Source organism: Tamandua tetradactyla, chromosome 24, assembly GCF_023851605.1.
Source record: "Tamandua tetradactyla isolate mTamTet1 chromosome 24, mTamTet1.pri, whole genome shotgun sequence".
NCBI classification, from domain to species: domain Eukaryota; kingdom Metazoa; phylum Chordata; class Mammalia; order Pilosa; family Myrmecophagidae; genus Tamandua; species Tamandua tetradactyla.
The window spans coordinates 25,518,133-25,542,936 of NC_135350.1; the positions used below are offsets into that span (position 1 = coordinate 25,518,133).

Consider the following 24,804-nt stretch of genomic DNA (forward strand, 5'->3'; position numbering starts at 1 on the left):
AAAACAGGTTGGTGAAACTCATGTGATTTCCTTTAAGAGTGTATTTATAATTATTATGATTTTTGCCTGCCATGCTGTTTGACCTGGTTTGATTCCCAATGCCTGTCCATGCCAAAACAATCAAACAAACAAAAATACCATATATAATTGTTATGTCAAATATCTCACAAGAGATCTGTAGGGATCAAGGCAAGTTTTCAGGATTCCCCTGGGATGGCATTGTGTGTACAGTTTCATTATACTTTAATACTACTGGGATGTGTGATCTAGAGAAAGGGAGTGATAGACTAAGGGTCATGTAAAAGTATCAGGGTCATAAAATTCTCAATGACTTCATCCAACTCCAAATCCCCTTCTAAAATGAAGGTGGTTGGGGATCTGGGCAAAGGTAAGACAGTCAGGATTTGCAGAACAAGACACAGTCCTCCAAGGGATTGGGATGTAACTACATCCTCAACATCGGCATTTAAATTTTGTTTAGTGTGGTGGGAAAGTGGCTGAATTCTTGTTAGGAATCTTCCTCTGTGGAACAGCAATCTGATTTTTTTTAATGCTCTCAGTTATTTAGCATTTCGTTTAAGAATGAAGTGACAACAAGACTTGCATTCTTCATCATTATTCTCAGGCTACATGATCAGATAATTCAGGAATCATCTAAAAATATTCATGGACTTCAATGCAGATGCCAGCCAACATAAAGATGAAGATGCAGACATGACTGAAAAACTCTATCAGAAGTTTAAAATTCTTTGCTGGTTTATGACAGGACCTCAAAACTTAGAGAAAAAGGCCAAACACATCAAAGTTATGTGGGCCCAATGTTGAAATAGTGTTTGGGTTATGAGTTCAGAAGAAAATAAAGACTTCCCTGTTGGGAAATTAAAAACCAAAGAAGAAAACGAAGAACTAAACTGGAAAACAATGCTTTTCGGTAAGTTTATGACCCCTATTTAGAAGATGCTGATTGTTTTATTAAAGCAGATGATGCATATGTCATACTATACTATCTGAGATAGTGTCTTTCAAAAGATAACCCCGAATGACCCCATTTACTTTGGAAGAACATTTAAGTCCCACGTAAAGGAGCGCTACATGAGTGGAGGAGCGATATGTGCATTGAGCAAGAAAGCCTTGAAGGAACTTGTGGATGCATTTAAATCAGTTGAATGTACACATAATTCCTTCATTTAAGACTTAGCACTGGGGAGATGCATGGAAATTGTAAATTTAGAACCAGGAGATTCCAGAGCTACCACTGGAAAAGGAAATGCATCTCTTTATACTGCAATATCACTTGTCTACCCCAAACATTTTGGTACTGGCTAATAACTATTATCCCACATTAGAGGGTCCTAGAGGCTGATATTGCCATTTCTCTTCATTATGTTGACCTTGTAACTAATGATTTAGAAAACCTCCTTTATCATCCTTGCCCATATGGTTATTTATACAGATATTAAGTTCGCTTACCTGAGCATACACTAAAGAAATTAGAGAGGAATACAAAAATGATGATTCAAAACTAAAATGTGGAAACCATTGGGAAAAAAAAAACATGAAAAAAGAGAGATAAAACGTCTTCATGGCACTGAAGAAGGACTTCTTCATTTCTGATATAGAATACCGGATCCTGGTGTGGAATTCTTTCTAAATGAAATTTCCATATTAGAAATCTTTCATATGAATAATTATACACTGAAGCTTTAGTCATCTTTCATCTGTTAAAATGTTTTAATACACTTATATATTTATATATAAAGAATATATGTTTTTAAAGTGATGGCCAGGTAGAGGAAATAGAAAAGAGACTTTGTTGCCAGTTCCTGACCACCTGTGTTATTATCACTGAGAAATCAAAATAGTCAAATTTGCTAAAAGTACACTGCACAATGCTAGTAACACACACAATGCTAAAAAATATCTGCCTAAAGGAAATTTTAGAAGAAGAATTGTTGTTCAGTGTCATTTATAAACTCAAGATATGAGTTGGTATTTGCAGTATGACATAAATGAAAAAACCCTCTGTCCACTACCCCCCATGTAGTTTATCTTATGAAAATTTTCCTGTGATTACTGACAGCATTATATCTTCTGGCAAGAGATGACATATGAACGACACTTATCCTAGAGTGCATTATTAATACCATACTTTCAAATTATTGTCAGCTTGACTATATTATATACTTGGTCCTTTATTAATATTTATTTACTCAAACATTAGCAGCATTCTGTAAGCATACATTCTTAAATATTTTGTCCCCAAATTTACCCATCATTAATAATAGATAGCTAACAGGAAATATAATCCTCCTTGGAGACACTTTCCTTATATTAGCACCATACTCAGGAATTACCAAATAACATTTTTAATTATTTAAAACTCTTTCCAATTACATAATTATAGTTCCTTCCATTTTTGTCCCATCAAAAAATTCAGAACTTGTTTGTCCCTTTTATAACTGGTTTAAAACACTTTTAAAATTCTTTGTTTTTCAGATCTGAGGTGGCTATTAGACTGGCAAAACAGTTGGAATGCAAAATTTTGACCGGAGTTTAAAACATTAGAAAATTCTAATGTTTGGACTGTTTAATGTTTAAACAAACTAAAAGATACCATACACTAAAAGACGAAATACTATTTATGAGTAGCAACCTGAAGCTTAATGCTGGCTTTTCCTAACTTGGAATGATTACGTTTTGCAGTGGATAAGCCTAACAAAGAAGAAATCCATTCAAGAACAGCCTTCAAAAGCACATTTATAAATGTTTCACTCTAATTTTAGTGATGCTCTCTTTAAAAAGTTTCTAGAAGGAAAGAAAAATTTTAGTTCTTATTGACTTAGTGGGAGTATCTGAGTATATCATAACAACATAATTTACGGACTTTGTATAAGATTCTTTTCAATGTTAATAATTATTTACATTTCTCATGTTTATCATTATGCTTGTTTTACATAGCTGCCATGCCATTTACTATGTTTTTAGCTGAGTGATTTATATTTACTGTGTCAATAGATGTCAAAACCTTGACCTCTCTGGATGGGATTTTTGAGAAGATGATGATTTTAGCAGCTAATTATGGATTACTCCTTCAACATAGTGAAAAAACTCCCCAATATTTACCTACTAAACTTTTTTTGTAGTTTCTTTGCTGGTGTGACCTGCAAAACGTCAAGGATTCATTCCAATTTTTGAACAACTCTTCACCTTTCTATGGATGAGCATCTGTTTGCAGTCTATATATGCTATATAGCTGTCAATGGTAAACATCCAAAATCCTTCAAATCTGCTCATAGGAAATTAACATTGTGGTGACTTCTGGGACCTGGAGTCACATTTCCTGGATTTAAATTCCTGCTGCATCATTTACTAATTTGTAAACCTTGAGCAATTTACTTTATCTCCTTGTGACTCAACTTCATCATTTGTAAATTAGAGATAATACTACTTACTTCACAGGAATTTCATGAGGATTAAATGAGTAATGTATGTAAGATTTCTAGAACACTGTCTGGCCCAGAATAGGGAGCAATTGATATAAGTTTTCATACTTATTCTGTCCTTTGGGTGTAAATATATAGTTTAAATGAATGAAAAATCTCCTTTGATTAAATATGATACTGAAGGACTATCTAATACATTTCCTATAATACTAATAAGTAATAGCTAGTACTTACCTCTTGTCACCTGTCTGCACTTAGGTACTTTATGTGTATTAGTATGAATCCTGACAAAACTTTTTTTTTCCCCATATTATAGACACGCAAGCAGGGTCAGTGAACTGAAGTAATTTTCCTAGTGTTACCAAGCAAGCAAGTAATAGAGCTAGGACTTCCACCTGAAAGCCTTGTGTGTTCTTTGCATCATGCCAGGCTTAGGGTTAATCATTTAACATTATTTCATTTACACTTATATAAAATATTTGATGCATTGGCCAAATTTACCTGCCAATTTGCCATAATGATTCTCACATCATGGTTCTCACACTTTTGCCAAGGAGCTTCGTAAAATGAGATCTCAACCCCCTAATCCCAGAAATTTTGAATCCAGTATAAGACAACAGAGTATGCCTTCTTACCAGAGTGCACAGGGCACTACTTCTTAAAGTTGTGGTCCCAACCAACAGCATACGCATCACCTGAGAACTGAGAAATACCATTTCTTGGGTATCATCCAAGATGGAATCAAAAACCCTAGCAGTAGGCTCTAGAAGCCTCAGGTGAGTATTTTTCATTCTAAATCTTGGTAATATAGCCTTAGGACCTAAGTTATTCTGATAACAAATGGTCTTTGGAGCACACTAAGGATAAGTAAGACACTTTTTAGATTTAGATGACAGCATGCTTTAAAATCACACTGTATTAAGTGTGAAAGATTGAAAGGGTCAGTGGGTCATTCATTTTGGCAAACTTCTTTAGCTTCTCTGGGGTGATTACTACCAGGGCATGAAATAAAATATGTAATTCTCCAAATGGAGCAACTTCACATTGGGGCAAGAAGCACTCTTTAAGTACTAACCACATATTGATTTATTTAAAGAATACATAAATGAATGTCATCAAAACTGACTATAATTGTTAGTAAAAATTTTAAATTGAGGTTGCAAAATACTGTTTCATAATATCCAGATTTTTTCCTTCCAATTCATATGATGAGTTAAAACTTCATCATTCTAAAGAATCATTTGACTGTATTATATGACCCAGTAGCACCAAAAATTCTTCAGGTCAAATCAAATTTCATGGTGGCAATGATTTATTCATCTTTTAGATTAAGATTTGTGACATTTTGATAAATGATTTTAGCTTGGTTTCAAGACCTAAAGCTTTTGCTGTCTTATGTTTTCTAATAACAAAATGCTTATATTTTCTAGTAGGAAGTCCTTATTTATAAAGCTGGATTTTGTCTCAGTTTTACATTATTTGCTTTCAAATACTCTAAATTTCAGAGAAGCTTTTGTTAGTATAATAAGACGGAAAGGTAATGTCAGTGTCCAATTTTTAATACTTTTTGAAATATGGTAATTGAACTTGAGTATTAAATTTGCTGCCAGTTATTTTCATACATGTTTCATGAGTATCAATTTTCATATCCTTGATCTTGTAAACTATGTTAGTACCAGATTGAGAGAATATTGTACTTGAAAGAGTCCTTCATTTGATCAGATTTTCTCATGTACATCTTCTTATTCTTCATTTAAAGAATGGCTCCATTCTCACTAGCCCTTCCCCTCTTTCTCAGCTCTTGCACAGATCACTAACCATTATGAATGGAACTTCCAATACTCCACTGTTCCTTACTGCCACTCTCTTGTTTTCCCAGTCCTTCTTTTCTTTTGTAAAGAATAATTTGATGGTCTCTCTATCACTTTCTACTTTCCCCAGAAAGATCACTGCTTCATGAAAGCTTTTTAAGGGCCTCCAATGACTACTCTGTGTTTTCCTCCAACTGTTTTCCTCAGTGTTCTCTTCTCCTTCATGAGTCTAAATTATAAAAATTTTCACATAATTCTCAGGTTTTTCTTCATGTCTTCAACTCCTACTATAAATTTTCTTGAATAATGCCCCTGTGCCTAAAACTTTTCTTCAAGAAACTCATTCATATCCAGTTAAAATCATCACCTCATTTTTTATAATACCCACATACACATATTGAATAATTTTATAATGCCTTCACATCCTGGGTGTGTGAACACCCAACAGGCATTGCAGAGATGCTTTTTAGTTAGTTAGTTCCTGACTTTCCATTATTTGTTCACAGGCTGTGGTAGCACTCCCTTCATCCACTTCTGTCTTTTGATGCTCATGTGATTGCCTGTTACTTTCACACAATTAATTTGTAATTAACACAAGCCTGCATTAATGTTGGTGAAACTAACAACTCTCAGAAGGAACATTCAGGGAACTATACTCTTTGAGCTTTTTATTTCATCTGGAAAATGGACAGTAATGCTACCTTCCTTACAGGGTTATTGGGAGAATTTTGGATGACAATTTATGGCAAACTCCTACTAGAATTTGGGAAACATGATAGGTGTTATAAAATTGTGTCCATTAACACCCTGAATATTGATACTTCATGAATAAACCAATAATTTATTAAGAATATGCTATTAATCAAGGGATGGAGAAAACCCCTAGAATGAGCTGAGAATCAGCATCAGGGGATTGAGAAAACCTTCTCTACCAAAAGTTGGAAGAGTAAAATGAGACAAAATAAAGTGTCAATGGCTGAGGGATTCCAAACAGAGTCGAGAGGCTATCCTGGAGGTTATTCTTACACATTAAGTAGATATCACCTTATTAGTTAAGATTAAATGGAGAGGCTGGAGGGAACTGCCTGAAAATGTAGAGCTGTGTTCCAGTAGCCATGTTTCTTGAAGATGATTGTATAATGATATAGCTTTCACCATGTGACTGTGTGATTGTGAAAACCTTGTGTCTGATGCTCCTTTATCGACCTTATTGACAGATAAGTAAAACATATGCAATAAAGATGAATAATACTGGGAATAAATGTTAAAATAAATTTAGATTGAAATGCTGGTGATTGGTGAGGGGGAGGGTTGGGGTTATGATGTGTATGAATTTTTGTGTTCTCTTTTTATTTCTTTTTCTGAATTGATGCAATTGTCCAAGAAATGATCATAATGATGAACATGCAACTATGTGATGATATTGTGAATTACTGATTAAATATTACTGATTACTGATTAAAAAAAGGGATGGTCAAAGCTTAAGAATGTTCACCTTTGTGTGGGGTTTTTTCATTTTAAAAAAAATTAAAAGTTAATAATAAAAAAAGAATATGCTATTACTTCTCCACCATGTCCATCCATCATGTTATAAACACACCAATTCAGTGAGACTTTTCAATTGATTGGCACAAGTGAGTTTCCTTGACACTGACCAGGACTCTGGCAAGTAGCCAAATTCCCTTCCTTTGCACTGCTCTCTGGAAGTACATGGTGGTGGGCAGGCATAGCAGCGTGGGGTCTCCATTCTCTGCAAATGATGCCACCCCGTGATTACAAGACCACAATGAGCACAGGGAAGGCCACTCTTGCCTCTTCGCTGGATAGTTGTAGTGCAGCCTTGCCATGACTCTTCACCTACAGAGTTAAAGTTTGAAACAACCGTGGTTAACTTTCCTTGATGATTCTAGAAAAGCATGTCCTTTGTGTTAATAGATCCATGGTTACAGACTACATCCAATTAAATATTTTAATATGCTGTGTGTTGTCCTGGCCCCAATTATGGAAAAATAACTTAAGATTTATTAAAAATTAAACTTCTATTCTCCTTCACACTATGGTGACACTGCAGAGAGGATGATAGGAAAGCCCAGGAGAGGTTTATTTTTCTACTTGTCAGGACAATCAGTCTCGAGTTTCTTTACCAAATATCTGGTATTCTCCAAAGCCTCCTCTGAGTCTTTCAACCAGTACACTTTCCCTCAGACTTGGTGCAGCCATGATCAAGGCTGATTTAGTCACCTGTGTGTGGCTATGTCTCAAAGATTGAGAAATTCTTTTTTGATGATACAGTATACAGCTAATGTTTGTTGAGGGTTTTATTCTTTGTCAATCTCCATAAAGGTTTTGCATGGATTATCTCATTTATTCTCCAGGCAGCCCTTAGAGGTACATAAATTTATTCATCTTTGTCTTACAGATAAGGAAACCAAGGCAAAGAATAGTTAAATAATGTGTCCAAGTTGTCTCAGCTAGTAAGAGATCATGTCTGCTTGACCCAAATATCATGACATAGCCACTACCACATATTAACTCTTGGTCTAAGTAGATTCTGCATTTTTTTCATCTTTCTACCCCCATGATATCTAAATTACTCCCTGGCACAGGGAAGGACGTTGTCAAGGCTGACTAGAATTGAGTGGGCAGAAGTCCCTGGGACATTGAGCTGATTTGCCTTGACTATTTGGGTGTTTGACTTCTCTGCTGTGAAGAGGAACGTGCTGAATCAAATGCCTTCTTCTACACTTTAGCTCTCTGTCTTACTTCTTTTGTCCTGCTGCTTGACTCCTTCTGCACAACTGCAGCAAATTGATTAGAAGTTGGATATTAGAACACAAAGAGAGAACAGGACTCTGAAGTATGTTTGTGAGATTGAGGAAAGAGAAACATGAAATTAGGAAAAATAGAGAGATTAAAATGTATATGTTAAATATTAGGAAATACTTAACCTAATGAAAAAAGGAAATTGGCATTGTCATTCCAATGAGAGCTTTTGAATACTAGACTAGTTTGCATATTGATTCAGGGTCTTTTTCTTATTTATTTGACTTCCTCTAACATTAATCTGGTAGATGTGGCTTAAAGAACCCATATCACAAGTGTAGTGTTGGGTGTTATTCAAGCCAAAAGCCAAAAACCATGTACTATATCTGCTTTGTGTACTCTGGCAAAGGAGGTTTCCTAGAGAATTCATCAGTCGTCTAGTATGCAAAGATATCAGAATCAACAAAACAGATTAGGAAATATAAGCAAAAGTAATTTATTTTATGAAATATATTACATTAATTCAATAAGTGAATACAACAGTTAGTGAATAATTTGAAATGGAAATCTAAATTATAAACAATCTACAGTAAAATAACATATACAATATATGCTACAGAGTACAATGTGTAGTGATATAAAATGCACACAATATGTAGCATATAGGGTGTACAATGTATACATGGAGACAAGTTATTTTCATGTACCTTGTATAAGAATGTATAACGAGACTTCCAGAGAAGATGGCGGCTTAGTAAGAAGCGCGGATCTTAATTTCTCCTCCAGAACAGCTACTAGGGGAGTAGAAACGATACAGAACAGCTCCCAAATCCATGACAGAGATAAAAAACACAGCGTACCCCATCCGGGAACGGCTGGCTGGCCGAGAGAACCCCCTCTGGTGAGATCGCCGAGGGGCGCGGGATTCACCGGGTGGGGCGGCAAGCGGCCGGAGTCACTTCCTTCCCCCTTCCCGGGCCAGCTGGGAGAATTGGACAGGCGGTCCCCTTAAACCGCGGCAGCTGGTGCCAACACCACGAGCGGCCCCCCGGACCAACTGAGAGAATTGGATTGGAAATCCCCAGGCCGCGGAGAACGGTGACAGGGGGGCCCCTTTCAAGCCCGTTACTCCCCGGGAACGTGCACTCTCCCGGGTGGGCCGCTGCGGCTGGCGCCCTCCCACCACCGGGCCGACTAGGAAATTCGGACGGGTGCTTTCCCGGGCTGCGGCGGCCAGCGATCCTCCCCGCGTTTGGACCCCGGGCCGGTTGGCACTTTTCCAAGCTGCTTCAGCTAGCGAACCTCCTGGACAGCGAGAGTTTTCCAAAGTTAAAGGACCCACAGCACCTTTTACTGGTGGGACCCGCAGACAAACGTGTGCCACGAGCGCCACCTACTGGGCAGGATAAGAAAAACAGAACCCAAAGATTTCACAGAAAAATCTTACAACCTTGTTGGGTCCGACACCCAGGGAAATCTGACTAAATGCCCAGACGCCAGCAGCAGAAGATAACGGTCCACGCTCAGAAGATTGAGAATATGGCCCAGTCAAAGGAACAAACCAATAGTTCAAATGAGATACAAGAGCTGAGACAACTAATGCTGAATATACGAACACCGAAATGGAAAACCTCTTCAAAAATGAAATTGATAAATTGAGGGAGGACATGAAGAGGACATGGGCTGAACATAAAGAAGAAATAGAAAAACTGAACAAACAAATCACAGAACTTATGGAAGTGAAGGATAAAGTAGAAAAGATGGAAAAAACAATGGATGCCTACAATGATAGATTTAAAGAGACAGAAGATAGAATTAGTGATTTGGAGGATGGAACATCTGAATTCCAAAAAGAAACAGAAACTATCGGGAAAAGAATGGAAAAATTTGAACAGGGTATCAGGGAACTCAAGGACAATATGAAGCGCACAAATATACGTGTTGTGGGTGTCCCAGAAGGAGAAGAGAAGGGAAAAGGAGGAGAAAAACTAATGGAAGGAATTATCACTGAAAATTTCCCAACTCTTATGAAAGACCTAAAATTACAGATCCAAGAAGTGCAGCGCACCCCAAAGAGATTAGACCCAAATAGGTGTTCTCCAAGACACTTACTAGTTAGAATGTCAGAGGTCAAAGAGAAAGAGAGGATCTTGAAAGCAGCAAGAGAAAAACAATCCATCACATACAAGGGAAACCCAATAAGACTATGTGTAGATTTCTCAGCAGAAACCATGGAAGCTAGCAGACAGTGGGATGATATATTTAAATTACTAAAGAGAAAAACTGCCAACCAAGACTCCTATATCCAGCAAAATTGTCCTTCAAAAATGAGGGAGAAATTAAAACATTCTCAGACAAAAAGTCACTGAGAGAATTTGTGACCAAGAGACCAGCTCTGCAAGAAATACTAAAGGGAGCACTAGAGTCAGATATGAAAAGACAGAAGAGAGAGGTATGGAGAAGAGTGTAGAAAGAAGGAAAATCAGGTATGATATATATAATACAAAAGGCAAAATGTTAGAGGAAAATATTATCCAAATAGTAATAACACTAAATGTCAATGGACTGAATTCCCCAATCAAAAGACATAGACTGGCAGAATGGATTAAAAAACAGGATCCTTCTATATGCTGTCTACAGGAAACACATCTTAGACCCAAAGATAAACATAGGTTGAAAGTGAAAGGTTGGGAAAAGATATTTCATACAAATAACAACCAGAAAAGAGCAGGAGTGGCTACACTAATATCCAACAAATTAGACTTCAAATGTAAAGCAGTTAAAAGAGACAAAGAAGGACACTATATACTAATAAAAGGAACAATTAAACAAGAAGAAATAACAATCATAAATATTTATGCACCGAATCAGAATGCCCCAAAATACGTGAGGAATACACTGCAAACACTGAAAAGGGAAATAGGTTCATATACCATAATAGTTGGAGACTTCAATTCACCACTCTCATCAATGGACAGAACATCTGGACAGAGGATCAATAAAGAAATAGAGAATCTGAATATTACTATAAATGAGCTAGACTTAACAGACATTTATAGGACATTACATCCCACAACAGCAGGATACACCTTTTTCTCATGTGCTCATGGATCATTCTCAAAGATAGACCATATGCTAGGTCACAAAGCAGATCTTAACAAATTTAAAAAGATTGAAATCATACACAACACTTTCTCGGATCATAAAGGAATGAAGTTGGAAATCAATAATAGGCGGAGTGCCAGAAAATTCACAAATACATGGAGGCTCAACAATATACTCCTAAACAACGAGTGGGTCAAAGAAGAAATGGCTAGAGAAATTAGCAGACACCTCGAGGCGAATGAAAATGAAAACACAACATATTAAAACTTATGGGATGCAGCAAAGGCAGTGCTAAGAGGGAAATTTATTGCCCTAAATGCCTATATCAGAAAAGAAGAAAAGGCAAAAATTCAGGAATTAACTATCCATTTGGAAGAACTGGAGAAAGAACGGCAAACTAATCCCAAAGCAAGTAAAAGGAAAGAAATAACAAAGATTAGAGCAGAAATAAATGAAATTGAAAACATGAAAACAATAGACAAAATCAATATGGTCAGAAATTGGTTCTATGAGAAAATCAATAAGATTGATGGGCCCTTAGCAAGATTGACAAAAAGAAGAAGAGAGAGGATGCAAATGAATAGGATCAGAAATGGAAGAGGAGACATAACTACTGACCTCACAGAAATAAAGGAGGTAATAACAGGAGACTATGAACAACTTTACACTAATAAATACAACAATTTAGAGGAAATGGACGGGTTCCTGGAAAGACATGAACAACCAACTTTGACTCAAGAAGACATAGATGACCTCAACAAACCAATCACAAGTAAAGAAATTGAATCAGTCATTCAAAAGTTTCCTAAAATAAAAGTCCAGGACCAGACGGCTTCACATGTGAATTCTATCAAACATTCCAGAAAGAATTAGTACCAACTCTCCTCAAACTCTTCAAAAAAATTGAAGCAGAGGGAAAACTACCTAATTCATTCTATGAAGCCAACATCACCCTCATACCAAAACCAGGCAAAGATATTACAAAAAAGAAAACCACAGGCCAATCTCTCTAATGAATATAGATGCAAAAATCCTCAATAAAATTCTAGCAAATCATTTCCAAAAACACATTAAAAGAATTATACATCATGACCAAGTAGGATTCATCCCAAGTATACAAGGATGGTTCAACATAAGAAAATCAATTAATGTAATACACCATATCAACAAATTAAAGCAGAAAAATCACATGATCATCTCAATTGATGCAGAGAAGACATTTGACAAGATTCAACATCCTTTCCTGTTGAAAACCTTCAAAGGATAGGAATACAAGGGAACTTCCTTAAAATGATAGAGGGAATATATGAAAAACCCACAGCTAATATCATCTTCAATGGGGAAAAATTGAAAACTTTCCCCCTAAGATCAGGAACAAGACAAGGATGTCCACTATCACCACTATTATTCAACATTGTGTTGGAGGTTCTAGCCAGAGCAATTAGACAAGAAAAAGAAATACAAGGCATCAAAATAGGAAAGGAAGAAGTAAAACTATCACTGTTTGCAGACAATATGATACTATATGTCGAAAACCCGGAAAAATCCACAACAAAACTACTAGAGCTAATAAATGAGTACAGCAAAGTAGCAGGTTACAAGATCAACATTCAAAAATCTGTAGCATTTCTATACACTAGCAATGAACAAGTGGAGGGGGAAATCAAGAAACAAATCCCATTTACAATTGCAACTAAATGAATAAAATACCTAGGAATAAATTTAACTAAAGAGACAAAAAACCTATATAAAGAAAACTACAAAAAACTGTTCAAAGAAATCACAGAAGACCTAAATAGATGGAAGGTCATACCGTGTTCATGGATTGGAAGACTAAACATAGTTAAGATGTCAATCCTACCTAAATTTATTTACAGATTCAATGCAATACCAATCAAAATCCCAACAACTTATTTTTCAGAAATAGAAAAACCAATAAGCAAATTTGTCTGGAAGGGCAGGGTGCCCCGAATTGCTAAAAACATCTTGAGGAAAAAAAACGAAGCTGGAGGTCTTGCATTGCCTGACTTTAAGGCATATTATGAAGCCACAGTGGTCAAAACAGCATGGTATTGGCATAAAGATAGACATATCAACCAATGGAATCAAATAGAGTACTCAGATATAGACCCTCTCATCTATGGACATTTGATCTTTGATAAGGCAGTCAAGACAACTCTCCTGGGACAGAACAGTCTCTTCAATAAATGGTGCCTAGAGAACTGGATATCCATATGCAAAAGAATGAAAGAAGACCCATGTCTCACACCCTATACAAAAGTTAACTCAAAATGGATCAAAGATCTAAACATTAGGTCTAAGACCATAAAACAGTTAGAGGAAAATGTAGGGAGATATCTTATGAATCTTACAATTGGAGGCAGTTTTATGGACCTTAAACCTAAAGCAACAGCACTGAAGAAGGAAATAAATAAATGGGAGCTCCTCAAAATTAAACACTTTTGTGCATCAAAGAATTCATCAAGAAAGTAGAAAGACAGCCTACACAATGGGAGACAATATTTGGAAATGACATATCAGATAAACGTCTAGTATCCAGAATTTATAAAGAGATTGTCCAACTCAACAACAAAAAGACAACCAACCCAATTACAAAATGGGAAAAAGACTTGAACAGACACCTATCAGAAGAGGAAATACAAATGGCCAAAAGGCACATGAAGAGATGCTCAATGTCCCTGGCCATTAGAGAAATGCAAATCAAAACCACAATGAGATATCATCTCACACCCACCAGAATGACCATTATCAACAAAACAGAAAATGACAAGTGCTGGAGAGGATGTGGAGAAAGTGGCACACTTATCCACTGTTGGTGGGAATGTCAAATGGTGCAACCACTTGGAAGGCAGTTTGGCGGTTCCTCAAAAAGCTGAATATAGAATTGCCATACGACCCAGCAATACCATTGCTAGGTATCTACTCAAAGGACTTAAGGGAAAAGACACAAATGGACATTTGCACACCAATGTTTATAGCAGCGTTGTTTACAATTGCAAAGAGATGGAAACAACCAAAATCTCCATCAACAGAAGAGTGGCTAAACAAACTGTGGTATATACATACAATGGAATATTATGCAGCTTTAAGACTGGGTAAACTTATGAAGCATGTAATAACATGGATGGACCTAGAGAACATTATGCTGAGTGAGTCTAGCCAAAAACTAAAGGACAAATACTGTATGGTCCCACTGATGTGAACGGACATTAGAGAATGAATTTGGAATATGTCATTGGTAACACATTCCAGCCAGAGGTAGAGACAGGGTAAGATGATGGGCAACTGGAGCTGAAGGGATACAGACTGTGCAACAGGACTAGATACAAAAACTCAAAAATGGACAGCACAATAATACCTAATTGTAAAGTAATCTTGTTAAAACACTGAATGAAGCTGCATCTGAGCTATAGGTTTTTGTTTTGTTTTATTTTGTTTTGTTTTTACTATTATTACTTTTATTTTTTTCTCTATATTGACATTCTATATCTTTTTCGGTTGTGTTGCTAGTTCTTCTAAACCGATGCAAATGTACTAAGAAACGATGATCATGCATCTATGTGATGATGTTAAGAATTACTGATTGCATATGTAGAATGGTATGATTTCTAAATGTTGGGTTAATTTCATTTTTTCCGTTAATTAAAAAAAAAAGAGAAGAGGTAATTGGAGCTGAAGGGATACAGACTGTGCAACAGGACTGGATATAAAAACTCAGAAATGGACAGCACAATATTACCTAATTGTAATGCAATTATGTTAAAACGTTGAATGAAGCTGCATGTGAGGTATAGGTTTTTTTTTCTCTCTATTATCGTTTTAATTCTTATTCTGTTGTCTTTTTATTTCTTTTTCTAAATCGATACAAATGTACTAAGAAATGATGAATATGCAACTATGTGATGATATTAAGAATTACTGATTGTACATGTAGAATGGAATGATTTCTAAATGTTTTGTTAGTTTTTTTTAATTAATAATAAAAAAAAGAATGTATAACACTGGTGTTATTAAAATAATTCTAACTTTTATTAAATAAATACACTGTATTTGGATGATAATCAATTCCATGCCTACTATGATTAATTTGGAAATATGATGTTCAAAAAGTCTTTAACCAAGGAGTTATCTTTATATACAGACACAATTTACTATTAAAGATGCAAAATTGCAGAGTAGGAAGTTTTACAGGTTTGCTTCAACAGAAAAATGAATGAGATTGTATTAGTTAGGGTTCCCTGGAGAAACAGAATCAACAGAATCACAAATATAACATTTATAAAAGAGTCTCATGTGACTACAGGAATGCCAAGTCCAAAATCCGCAGGACAGGCTGTGAAGCTGATGATTTCGATGGAGGATCTGGATGAACTCTGCAGGAGAGGCTCACCAGTTGAAACAGAAAGATCCTGTCTCTTCTGAATCCTCCTTAGAAGGCTTCCAGTGATCACACTAAGCATTACTCATTGCAGAAGACACTCCCCTTTGTCTGATTACAAATGGAATCAGCTGTGCATGTACTGACATGATCATGATTTAATTCTATGAAATGTCTTCATCACAACAAACAGACCAGCACTTGCCTGTTGCTTCCTATGAAACAGAGCTTGAAGGATATTAAGGAACAATGAGAAAGAAAGAAAGAGAGAGAGGGAGGGAGGGAGGGAGGGAGGGAGGGAGGGAGGGAGGGAGGAAGGAAGGAAAGAAAGAAAGAAAGAAAGAAAGAAAGAGAGAGAGAGAGAGAAAGAAAGAAAGAAAGAAAGAAAGAAAGAAAGAAAGAAAGAAAGAAAGAAAGAAAGAAAGAAAGAAAGAAAGAAAGAAAGAAAGAAAGAAAGAAAGAAAGACACAGACAGGTTCAGGGGGTCTGAAGCTTAATTTTAGATCACACAATTTTATTCTTAACCAGATCCTGTTATATACTGCAGGATGGCATTAGGTGTGCATGCATTTCCTGAGGGAACAAAGTTCTGATCTCTCAGTCTTCTTTCTTCATACTTAAAATAACCATTTGAGGTAAACAAGCATTCTCTTCCTCCTAGACTGTCTTACATAAATCAAATAACATAAAGCAGCTTACTGCCACTACCACCCTAATGCCATCTATTCTCAAGTAGTTCCACAGGTCTTATGTTAATCCTATCTGCTACATTTCCCCCTTTTTATTTTATAAGCTGAGGTGGCTGTGCCTGTCTTAGGTTGCCCTTAGGCTCTGAAAGAAAGGTCTTACCCATCATTTGCTACCAGTCAAGCTCTCTGACTTTGATTTGGGAGGGAGACAAGAGTTTTTGCAAGAATCACATGGTTAGTGTGGCTTTGTTTAGTGACTGTGCCTGTCTTAGGTTGCCCTTAAGCTCTGAAGGAAGGGTCTTACCTGTCATTGGCTACCAGTCAAGCTTTCTGACTTTGATTATTTGTTGTTAAACACAGCTGAGGAGGAAGAGAAAAAGTATAAATAGCCTCAAACCTAACAATGCAGTTCCAGTGACCTCAGCCACTGTGATAATTCCAATGATTCCAATGACAGCTATAATAATGAGTCCAATTAGTCTTAGTCCTTTTCAGATATTCTTTTGCCAAATGTATCTGGTCTTGTGTTTCTGGAGAGGATTGCCAGGATCTTGACATCTGCACTGGCAGCCAAATACCTCTTCTTCTCCTTGCTGCTGCAATCGTCTCATTTTCCTGCAAAATAACTGCTTGGATACAAGTGAATAGAGAATAATTCTCATAATTAAAAGTTTGATTTTCTATATGTATATAGTGTTCATGGCTGCTGTTTAAAGACAAGTTATAGTTACTAAAATTCACTACAAGAATTGGTCCCAGTCCTAGGAAAATTTCTCATAAATCTCTCTGAATAATGTATTTATCATCCCAAATTTTGGCACAAATTATCCTCTATGTAATAAACTCTGATTTAGCTTGCCTGTCCATATAATCTCAGTTATCTTCAAGTTAGAGATAGGAGACCCCACAGGGGCCTCATCTCTTACAATTCCATAGGATTCATTAATTATGATAACTGCTCAATCCATATGACATAACTGCCATCCATTCCAACTTTCTTTCCCATCTAACAGGCAAGTATCATTTGTTTCCATAGAGTTATGCATACGGGTCTTACTAAAAATGAAAGAGTTAAATTTGACACCATTTTTCTTCTTCCTTAAGTAGTTTTGTAAGCCTAGAATCTACTGGACATGGGAATCCTAAACTAGTATTCAAATATTTTGGTAAAGTTGGCTCTGCCCATGTTAGGGCCTGCAGCAAAGATGGGTTAGGAATATAAACCCAATAAGTATGACTAAGTTATATGTCCTTAATGCACATTACCCATTTGGTTATTTTCTTTCAGGTTAACATGTCTGAGTTTTATTCTCTTCAAGGGAATCCAAACCTAGTTTCTGTCATCTGCAATGATAAGAGCAAATCCCCTACCCCACACCTTTACCATTCTGGTTTCCATAAATCATCTTTAACATCTTTCTGATAGATTGGCTGCAGCTGCACTTCTGTTTGGGTTGTATCATTTTTCTTTTCCAAATTACTAAAATGCTGTTCTGCAGGAATCTGAAATGTTTAAAAAATTTAAAGTAAACAGTAGTTTTGCTAATTGATCTTTTGGTGTACTTATTTTCATACCATCATCCTCCTGGTCATCATCTCCCTCTTTTTGTTTTATTAGCATAGAATTTAGCATCCAGTTTGCTCATTCAATAATTCCTTGTCCAGAGGGATTATGTGGAATTCCTCTGATGAATAATATTAAAAGTAGTATGAAATTTTTTTCCTGTATAACCAGAACCATTGTCCATTTTAACAGATTGAGGGCATCCCATAACAGCAAAAGCATTAAGTAAACGTGATCTAAGATGGCAGAAATGCTCTCCAGATTGTGCGATAGCCCAGATGAAATGAGAACAAGTGTCTATGATTGCATGTACATACTGCATTTTACCAAAATGTGAAGTATGAGTAATATCTATTTGCCATAATTCATTTGCTTTTTGACCTCAAGGATTAACCCCTGATGCAAATGGGAGTGCATTTAAAGGTCCACAGGTTGGACAAGTCCTAACAATGTCCTGAGCTTGTGTCTAGATAAAGATGGAAATTTCTTTTGCAGCCCTTTGCTACTGATATGAGCCAATTTGTGACATGCTGTGGGATCCTGAATTACTCCTACAAGAGTATCTGCTTGCTGATTTTGTAATGACAAAGGACCTGGAAGATTGGGATGAGCTCTTTATCAACTTCTGACTAATGTTTGTAAATGTAAAAACATTCAGGACATTTCATTTCCTTTAAACAAAGAAGCTGTCTCAATGTAAGTAACTGTTTGGCAGACTTATTCTGAATCAGAAGCAATATTAAGAGATTGTGGAAAATTTTGCAATACTTGAATTACAGTTGCTAATTCAGTGCACTGGGCTGAGGTATAAGGTGTTTTCTAACTTGTTTTCCACTGGGGTGTCATATGCAGCCTGACCATTAATATTATCGTAAGTAAAGACAGTAATAGCTAGCAGGGAAGGCTGAGCTATTTTAGGCAAAAAAAGTTTTGACATCTTTTAGATTAATAGATTAAGCCACCTGGTTTGGGGCAAGAAAAGAAACAGGTTTTTTTGCCAGTATAATGATACCCAGGAGAAAAATCAGTACTTTTTAGGCAAATGATTATCAATTTGTCCTTTGAAGTCACTTAATGCTAATTGCCAAGAGGTATTGAAAATATATAGACTTTGAACCTCTTCCTTTGTGAGATCACACATTATGTGATTAGGATCATGACCTCTTAATTGATAATATCTTTGATGACCTTTGGCTATTACAGAAATAATTTTTTGCAAATATGTATTTAAACATTTTTGTCAATTGTTTGGTAAAAAAATCCATTTTAAAACACTATCTTGCTAAAATAAGCCTGTGGGAGATTGCAAGGTAAAGAAAATAATAAAATCAACAGGCTTTTCTATATCTATTTGAACAAGCTGTCCTTCTTGAATGCATTGTTCAATTAATTGTAACTCTCGTTCAGCTGCAGCTGTCAACTGCCTTTTGCTTAATAAATCAAAATCTCCTTGTAACATATCAAATAAGTTCTGTAATATATAAGTAGGAATCCCTAAAGTGGCAGGTAGCAAAAATAAAAGCAGAGTGTCAATACTGACGTGTACCCATAGTAAATGACAAGATTTTTTTTAATTGAATTCATTGGATTGATTGAAAAGGAATGCAGGAATGTGGATTTTTTATAATTGGTTGTGCATTTTTGATAATTTTAAATTTATCGCATGCAGTTTTTATGATATTTTCTCACAGTAGTGGCCAAATTCCATCTTGCTTACATGACCGGGCCCAATTGGGTCCTCTGGGAACTGGCTAGGGACCAAGAGGAGCTTCCTGGGACCTAGATATCTTTATTAAAGTATGCTTCCTTCTGGGAGGATAGCCAGTCCTCCTAGCTAGAGTGTACATTTTAACTATTTTTTACCAAGGTCATGTGATAGCAACATCAGTTGCATGTAATGGCAACATCAGGTGAACAAAACGGACTTCACAAGTATATTTTTTCCTTGCATTCAGCCCTCAAATTTGATCTGCTTCCAATATAAGCCATGGTTATTTGGGGATAAATTTAGTTTATACTTATGTAGTTTATATAAACACTGGACAAAGCATTAAAATATTTTGGCTTAAAGGAATTTAGGTAGATTCATTTACAGCAATATTAAATCTTTTTTGATTTTGAGCATAATTTCCATTTTTACAAACTCTTAACAATTATTATATTAGTTTAGGCTTTGTCCTATATTTTTCTCATTTTGTAACAGCTATTCATTTTATCTTAAGATAAACTATTCTGTTTTTCCTATTAATAAAAATATATCTTTTAAGTCATTATTTTAAGCAAATATTTTATGGCATATAATTACCAACCAAATTAAATTTGTTAGAATAATGTTAAATACTTAAAATACTTTAGTTAATGTTTCAAATATGCAATAACTATCAATATATAATTTGGCCAGTTTCCAAATTGCTGCCTGTTGCCATCTAAGTAGGTTAAACCAAGGTAACTTAACAGAACACTTTGAGTCAGAACTACAATCAGTATTTTCTGACTCAGGTGTATATGAATTTTTATATAAAGGCAGCTCATATTGATGTAAAATTTTTATAATTATGCATCCCATCTTAAGTTATTTATTTGCTGTCCTTTTCCCTTGCCTCAAGTTCACACTTCTGTATTTCTATTTTGAAGATTTCTCTGGATCTTCTAACACAGTCTCCATACCCTCATTTTGTTTGTCCTATCTCTCCTTTAATTACTCCAAATATTTTCTCAATATTTCTATCTTTTTTTTTTTTAGAAATAGCTTCTTTTTTGAAGAAGCTTTTTAAACCTCTTTTTCCCAACTACAGTTACCTTGTCCCTGGCTATTATTTCCTGGCTGTGTCATCCTTATGCTATTACTATTTCCCATTACTATTTTCTTCCTAACAACAAGAACATAGTTTCTTTATTTTTCCTAAACTCCCTCCTGTTATTGCTCCATGTGGCCTCACTGTATTGTTATGGAAAAATGTTTTCAATTCAGAACTTCCTTCACTCCTTTTCCCTCAATGTCTCCCATCTCACTATGGTGAGTCTGCTTTAGACTCTTCTCTGCTTTATTCACAAAGTCTTTTTCTTTAAAATACAAATAACTCTTAAACTTTATTAGAACCTTATTTTAGTAATGGCACCCTAATGATGTTTTCAACACACAAACATACATACATACATACTCCTCCAGCTGCCTATTGTGATTACCCATTACCCTGATGCTCCAAGGAAAATGCTTACTTACTTACCAATATGACTCGAGTCTTCTTCTATCAGCTGGACACACGTACCTCTAATGAGACCTTTCCTTGGTTCCTTAATATTGTTTTGGAGTCTTCTTCAACCAGATGTTGCCTCCTATGAAATGAAGCTGAAAGGATATTAAGGAATGATGAGAAAAAAAGAAAGGAAGGAAGGAAGGAAGGAAGGAAGAAAAGAGAGAGAGAGAAAGAAAAAGAGAGAGAGAAGGAAAGAAAGAAAGAAAGAAAGAAAGAAAGAAACAAACAAACAAATAAAGAAACAAAGAAAGAAGGAAAGAAAAATAAAGACACAGATGGGCTCAGGGGTCTGAAGCTGAAGTTTACATCAGACAACTTTATTCTTTGTGTGTGTGTGTGTGTGTGTGTGTGTGTGTGTGTGTGTGTGTGTTATATTTATGGGGTTCCAGCCCTAAAAAATGACTGTTATTGTGTGAACTTGGAGTTATTACTGAATCAAACTGTAAGGAATTATTATTATTATTAAAGTTCTAGTTATTACTATTTTAGGTTGAAGACATAGGAAGATCTCTTGAACCTAGGAATGTTTAGCAGTGAGAGCTAATGGTATCCCAGGGGACCTTAATACTCTAAACAATGTCAAATAGGGATTATTCCTGCCAGAAATTGAGTGGATCTTGGGATCTTTTTTAATTACACCTGTGGGAGGAAGTTAGCATTCCTCATTCTTTGAGTCTTTTACTGTCTTTCTTTTTTTTATTAATTAAAGAAAAAAAGAAATTAACACAACATTTAGAAATCATTCTATTCTACATATGCAATCAGTAATTCTTAACATCATCACATAGATGCATGATCATCATTTCTTAGTACATTTGCATCGATTTAGGAAAAGAACTAGCAAACCAACAGAAAAAGATATAGAATGTTAATATAGAGAAAAAAATAAAAATAATAATAATAATAAAGACACAAACAAACAGACAAACAACAACAAAAAAACCTATAGCTCAGATGCAGCTTCATTCAGTGTTTTAACATGATTACTTTACAATTAGGTATCATTGTGCTGTCCATTTTTGAGTTTTTGTATCTAGTCCTATTGCACAGTCTGTATCCCTTCAGCTCCAATCACCCATTATCTTACCCTGTTTCTAACTCCTGCTGGTCTCTGTTACCAATGACATATTCCAAATTTATTCTCGAATGTCGGTTCACATCAGTGGGACCATACAGTATTTGTCCTTTAGTTTTTGGCTAGACTCACTCAGCATAATGTTCTCTAGGTCCATCCATGTTATTACATGCTTCATAAGTTTATTCTGTCTTAAAGCTGCATAATATTCCATTGTATGTATATACCACAGTTTGTTTAGCCACTCGTCTGTTGATGGACATTTTGGCTGTTTCCATCTCTTTGCAATTGTAAATAACGCTGCTATAAACATTGGTGTGCAAATGTCCGTTTGTGTCTTTTCTCTTAAGTCCTTTGAGTAGATACCTAGCAATGGTATTGCTGGGTCGTATGGCAATTCTATATTCAGTTTTTTGAGGCACCGCCAAAATGCCTTCCACAGTGGTTGCACCATCTGACATTCCCACCAACAGTGGATAAGTGTGCCTCTTTCTCCGCATCCTCTCCAGCACTTGTCATTTTCTGTTTTGTTGATAATGGTCATTCTGGTGGGTGTGAGATGATATCTCATTGTGGTTTTGATTTGCATTTCTCTAATGGCCAGGGACATTGAGCATCTCTTCATGTGCCTTTTGGCCATTTGTATTTCCTCTTCTGATAGGTGTCTGTTCAAGTCTTTTTCCCATTTTGTAATTGGGTTGGTTGTCTTTTTGTTGTTGAGTTGGACAATCTCTTTATAAATTCTGGATACTAGACCTTTATCTGATATGTCATTTCCAAATATTGTCTCCCATTGTGTAGGCTGTCTTTCTACTTTCTTGATGAATTCTTTGATGCACAAAAGTGTTTAATTTTGAGGAGCTCCCATTTCTTTCTTTCTTTCTTCAGTGCTGTTGCTTTAGGTTTAAGGTCCATAAAACTGCCTCCAATTGTAAGTTTCATAAGATATCTCCCTACATTTTCCTCTAACTGTTTTATGGTCTTAGACCTAATGTTTAGATCTCTGATCCATTTTGAGTTAACTTTTGTATAGGGTGTGAGATATGGGTCCTCTTTCATTCTTTAGCATATAGATATCCAGTTCTCTAGGCACCATTTATTGAAGAGACTGTTTTGTCCCAGGTGAGTTGGCTTGACTGCCTTATCAAAGATCAAATGTCCATAGATGAGAGGGTCTATATCTGAGCACTCTATTTGATTCCATTGGTCGATATATCTATCTTTATGCCAATACCATGATGTTTTGACCACTGTGGCTTCATAATATGCCTTAAAGTCAGGCAGCGCGAGACCTCCAGCTTCGTTTTTTTTCCTCAAGATGTTTTTAGCAATTCGGGGCACCCTGCCTGTCCAGATAAATTTGCTTATTGGTTTTTCTATTTCTGAAAAATAAGTTGTTGGGATTTTGATTGGTATTGCATTGAATCTGTAAATCAATTTAGGTAGGATTGAAATCTTAACTATATTTAGTCTTCCAATCCATGAACACGGTATGCCCTTCCATCTATTTAGATCTTCTGTGATTTCATTTAACAGTTTTTTGTAGTTTTCTTTGTATAGGTTTTTTGTCTTTTTAGTTAAATTTATTCCTAGGTATTTTATTCTTTTAGTTGTAGTTGTAAATGGAATTCATTTCTTGATTTCCCCCTCAGCTTGTTCATTACTAGTGCATAGAAATGCTACAGATTTTTGAATGTTGATATTGTAACCTGCTGCTTTGCTGTACTCATTTATTAGCTCTAGTAGTTTTGTTGTGGATTTTTCTGGGTTTTTGACGTATAGTATCATATCGTCTGCAAACAGTGATAATTTTACTTCTTCCTTTCCAATTTTGATGCCTTGTATTTCTTTTTCTTGTCTAATTGCTCTGGCTAGAACCTCCAACATGATGTTGTCAACTTCTTATTACCTGATAATTTTTTCCCTTTTACAAGTGACAAAACCAACATTTGAAAAGCAACATGGCTGAAAATGAATTAAAATTCTTATCTTATCTCTAGGTTCCAAATCAACTAAATGAAACTAATGTATACAGAAGATAAAATGTGCAAGGCATATGAAAATATATTGTTTTCATTCTGTAACTTCTCATAGGACATATAAATTCAAACAAAGAAAATGCTGACAAATATTGTCAAGGAGGAATTTTTATTGGTCACCTGGTTGGCCAAGATTTAATACCTTGATAAGAAAAATAAAAGTGAATAGAAAACTGGAAAATAATGGAAATCCAGAGAAAAAATAGTCAACAAGCATATAAAAAAGTGCTGAGTTCCACTGTTAATGGTCAATGAAAGAGCATTTTAAAGCATCAGATAACACCACTCACCTACTAGCTTACACTGCTACTGAAAATATGAATTACATGCTTCTGAGAATCAATTGGACATATGTATTAAAACTTTGAGACAAACATAACCTGTTCCCCAGCAGAACCACTCTCAGCAACCTGCTCATCAGAAATAGTAGTATTTCTGAGTAAGATACAGAGACAAGGCCATTCACTGCTGTCTTGTTTGGAGAAGAAAAAAAAAAGCTTTAAGAATCAAAATGATTTTCACATCTTTTGAGTAAAAAATAATGCATCACTATTTTGGTATTGTCAGTGGACATTTTGAAGAGCAGATTATATCTTTAAAGAGGAATGAATATGATGTATCCAGCATGAATATCAAGGTTGAGAGTAATATGAATTATA

General features: G+C 35.6%; 1 pseudogene; it reads left to right on the plus strand.

Moving 5' to 3' along the window:
- The first annotated feature begins 457 nt into the window (after nt 1-457).
- On the plus strand, nt 458-1,549 carry LOC143668472 (glycoprotein-N-acetylgalactosamine 3-beta-galactosyltransferase 1 pseudogene; annotated as a pseudogene).
- Nucleotides 1,550-24,804: the final 23,255 nt, after the last annotated feature.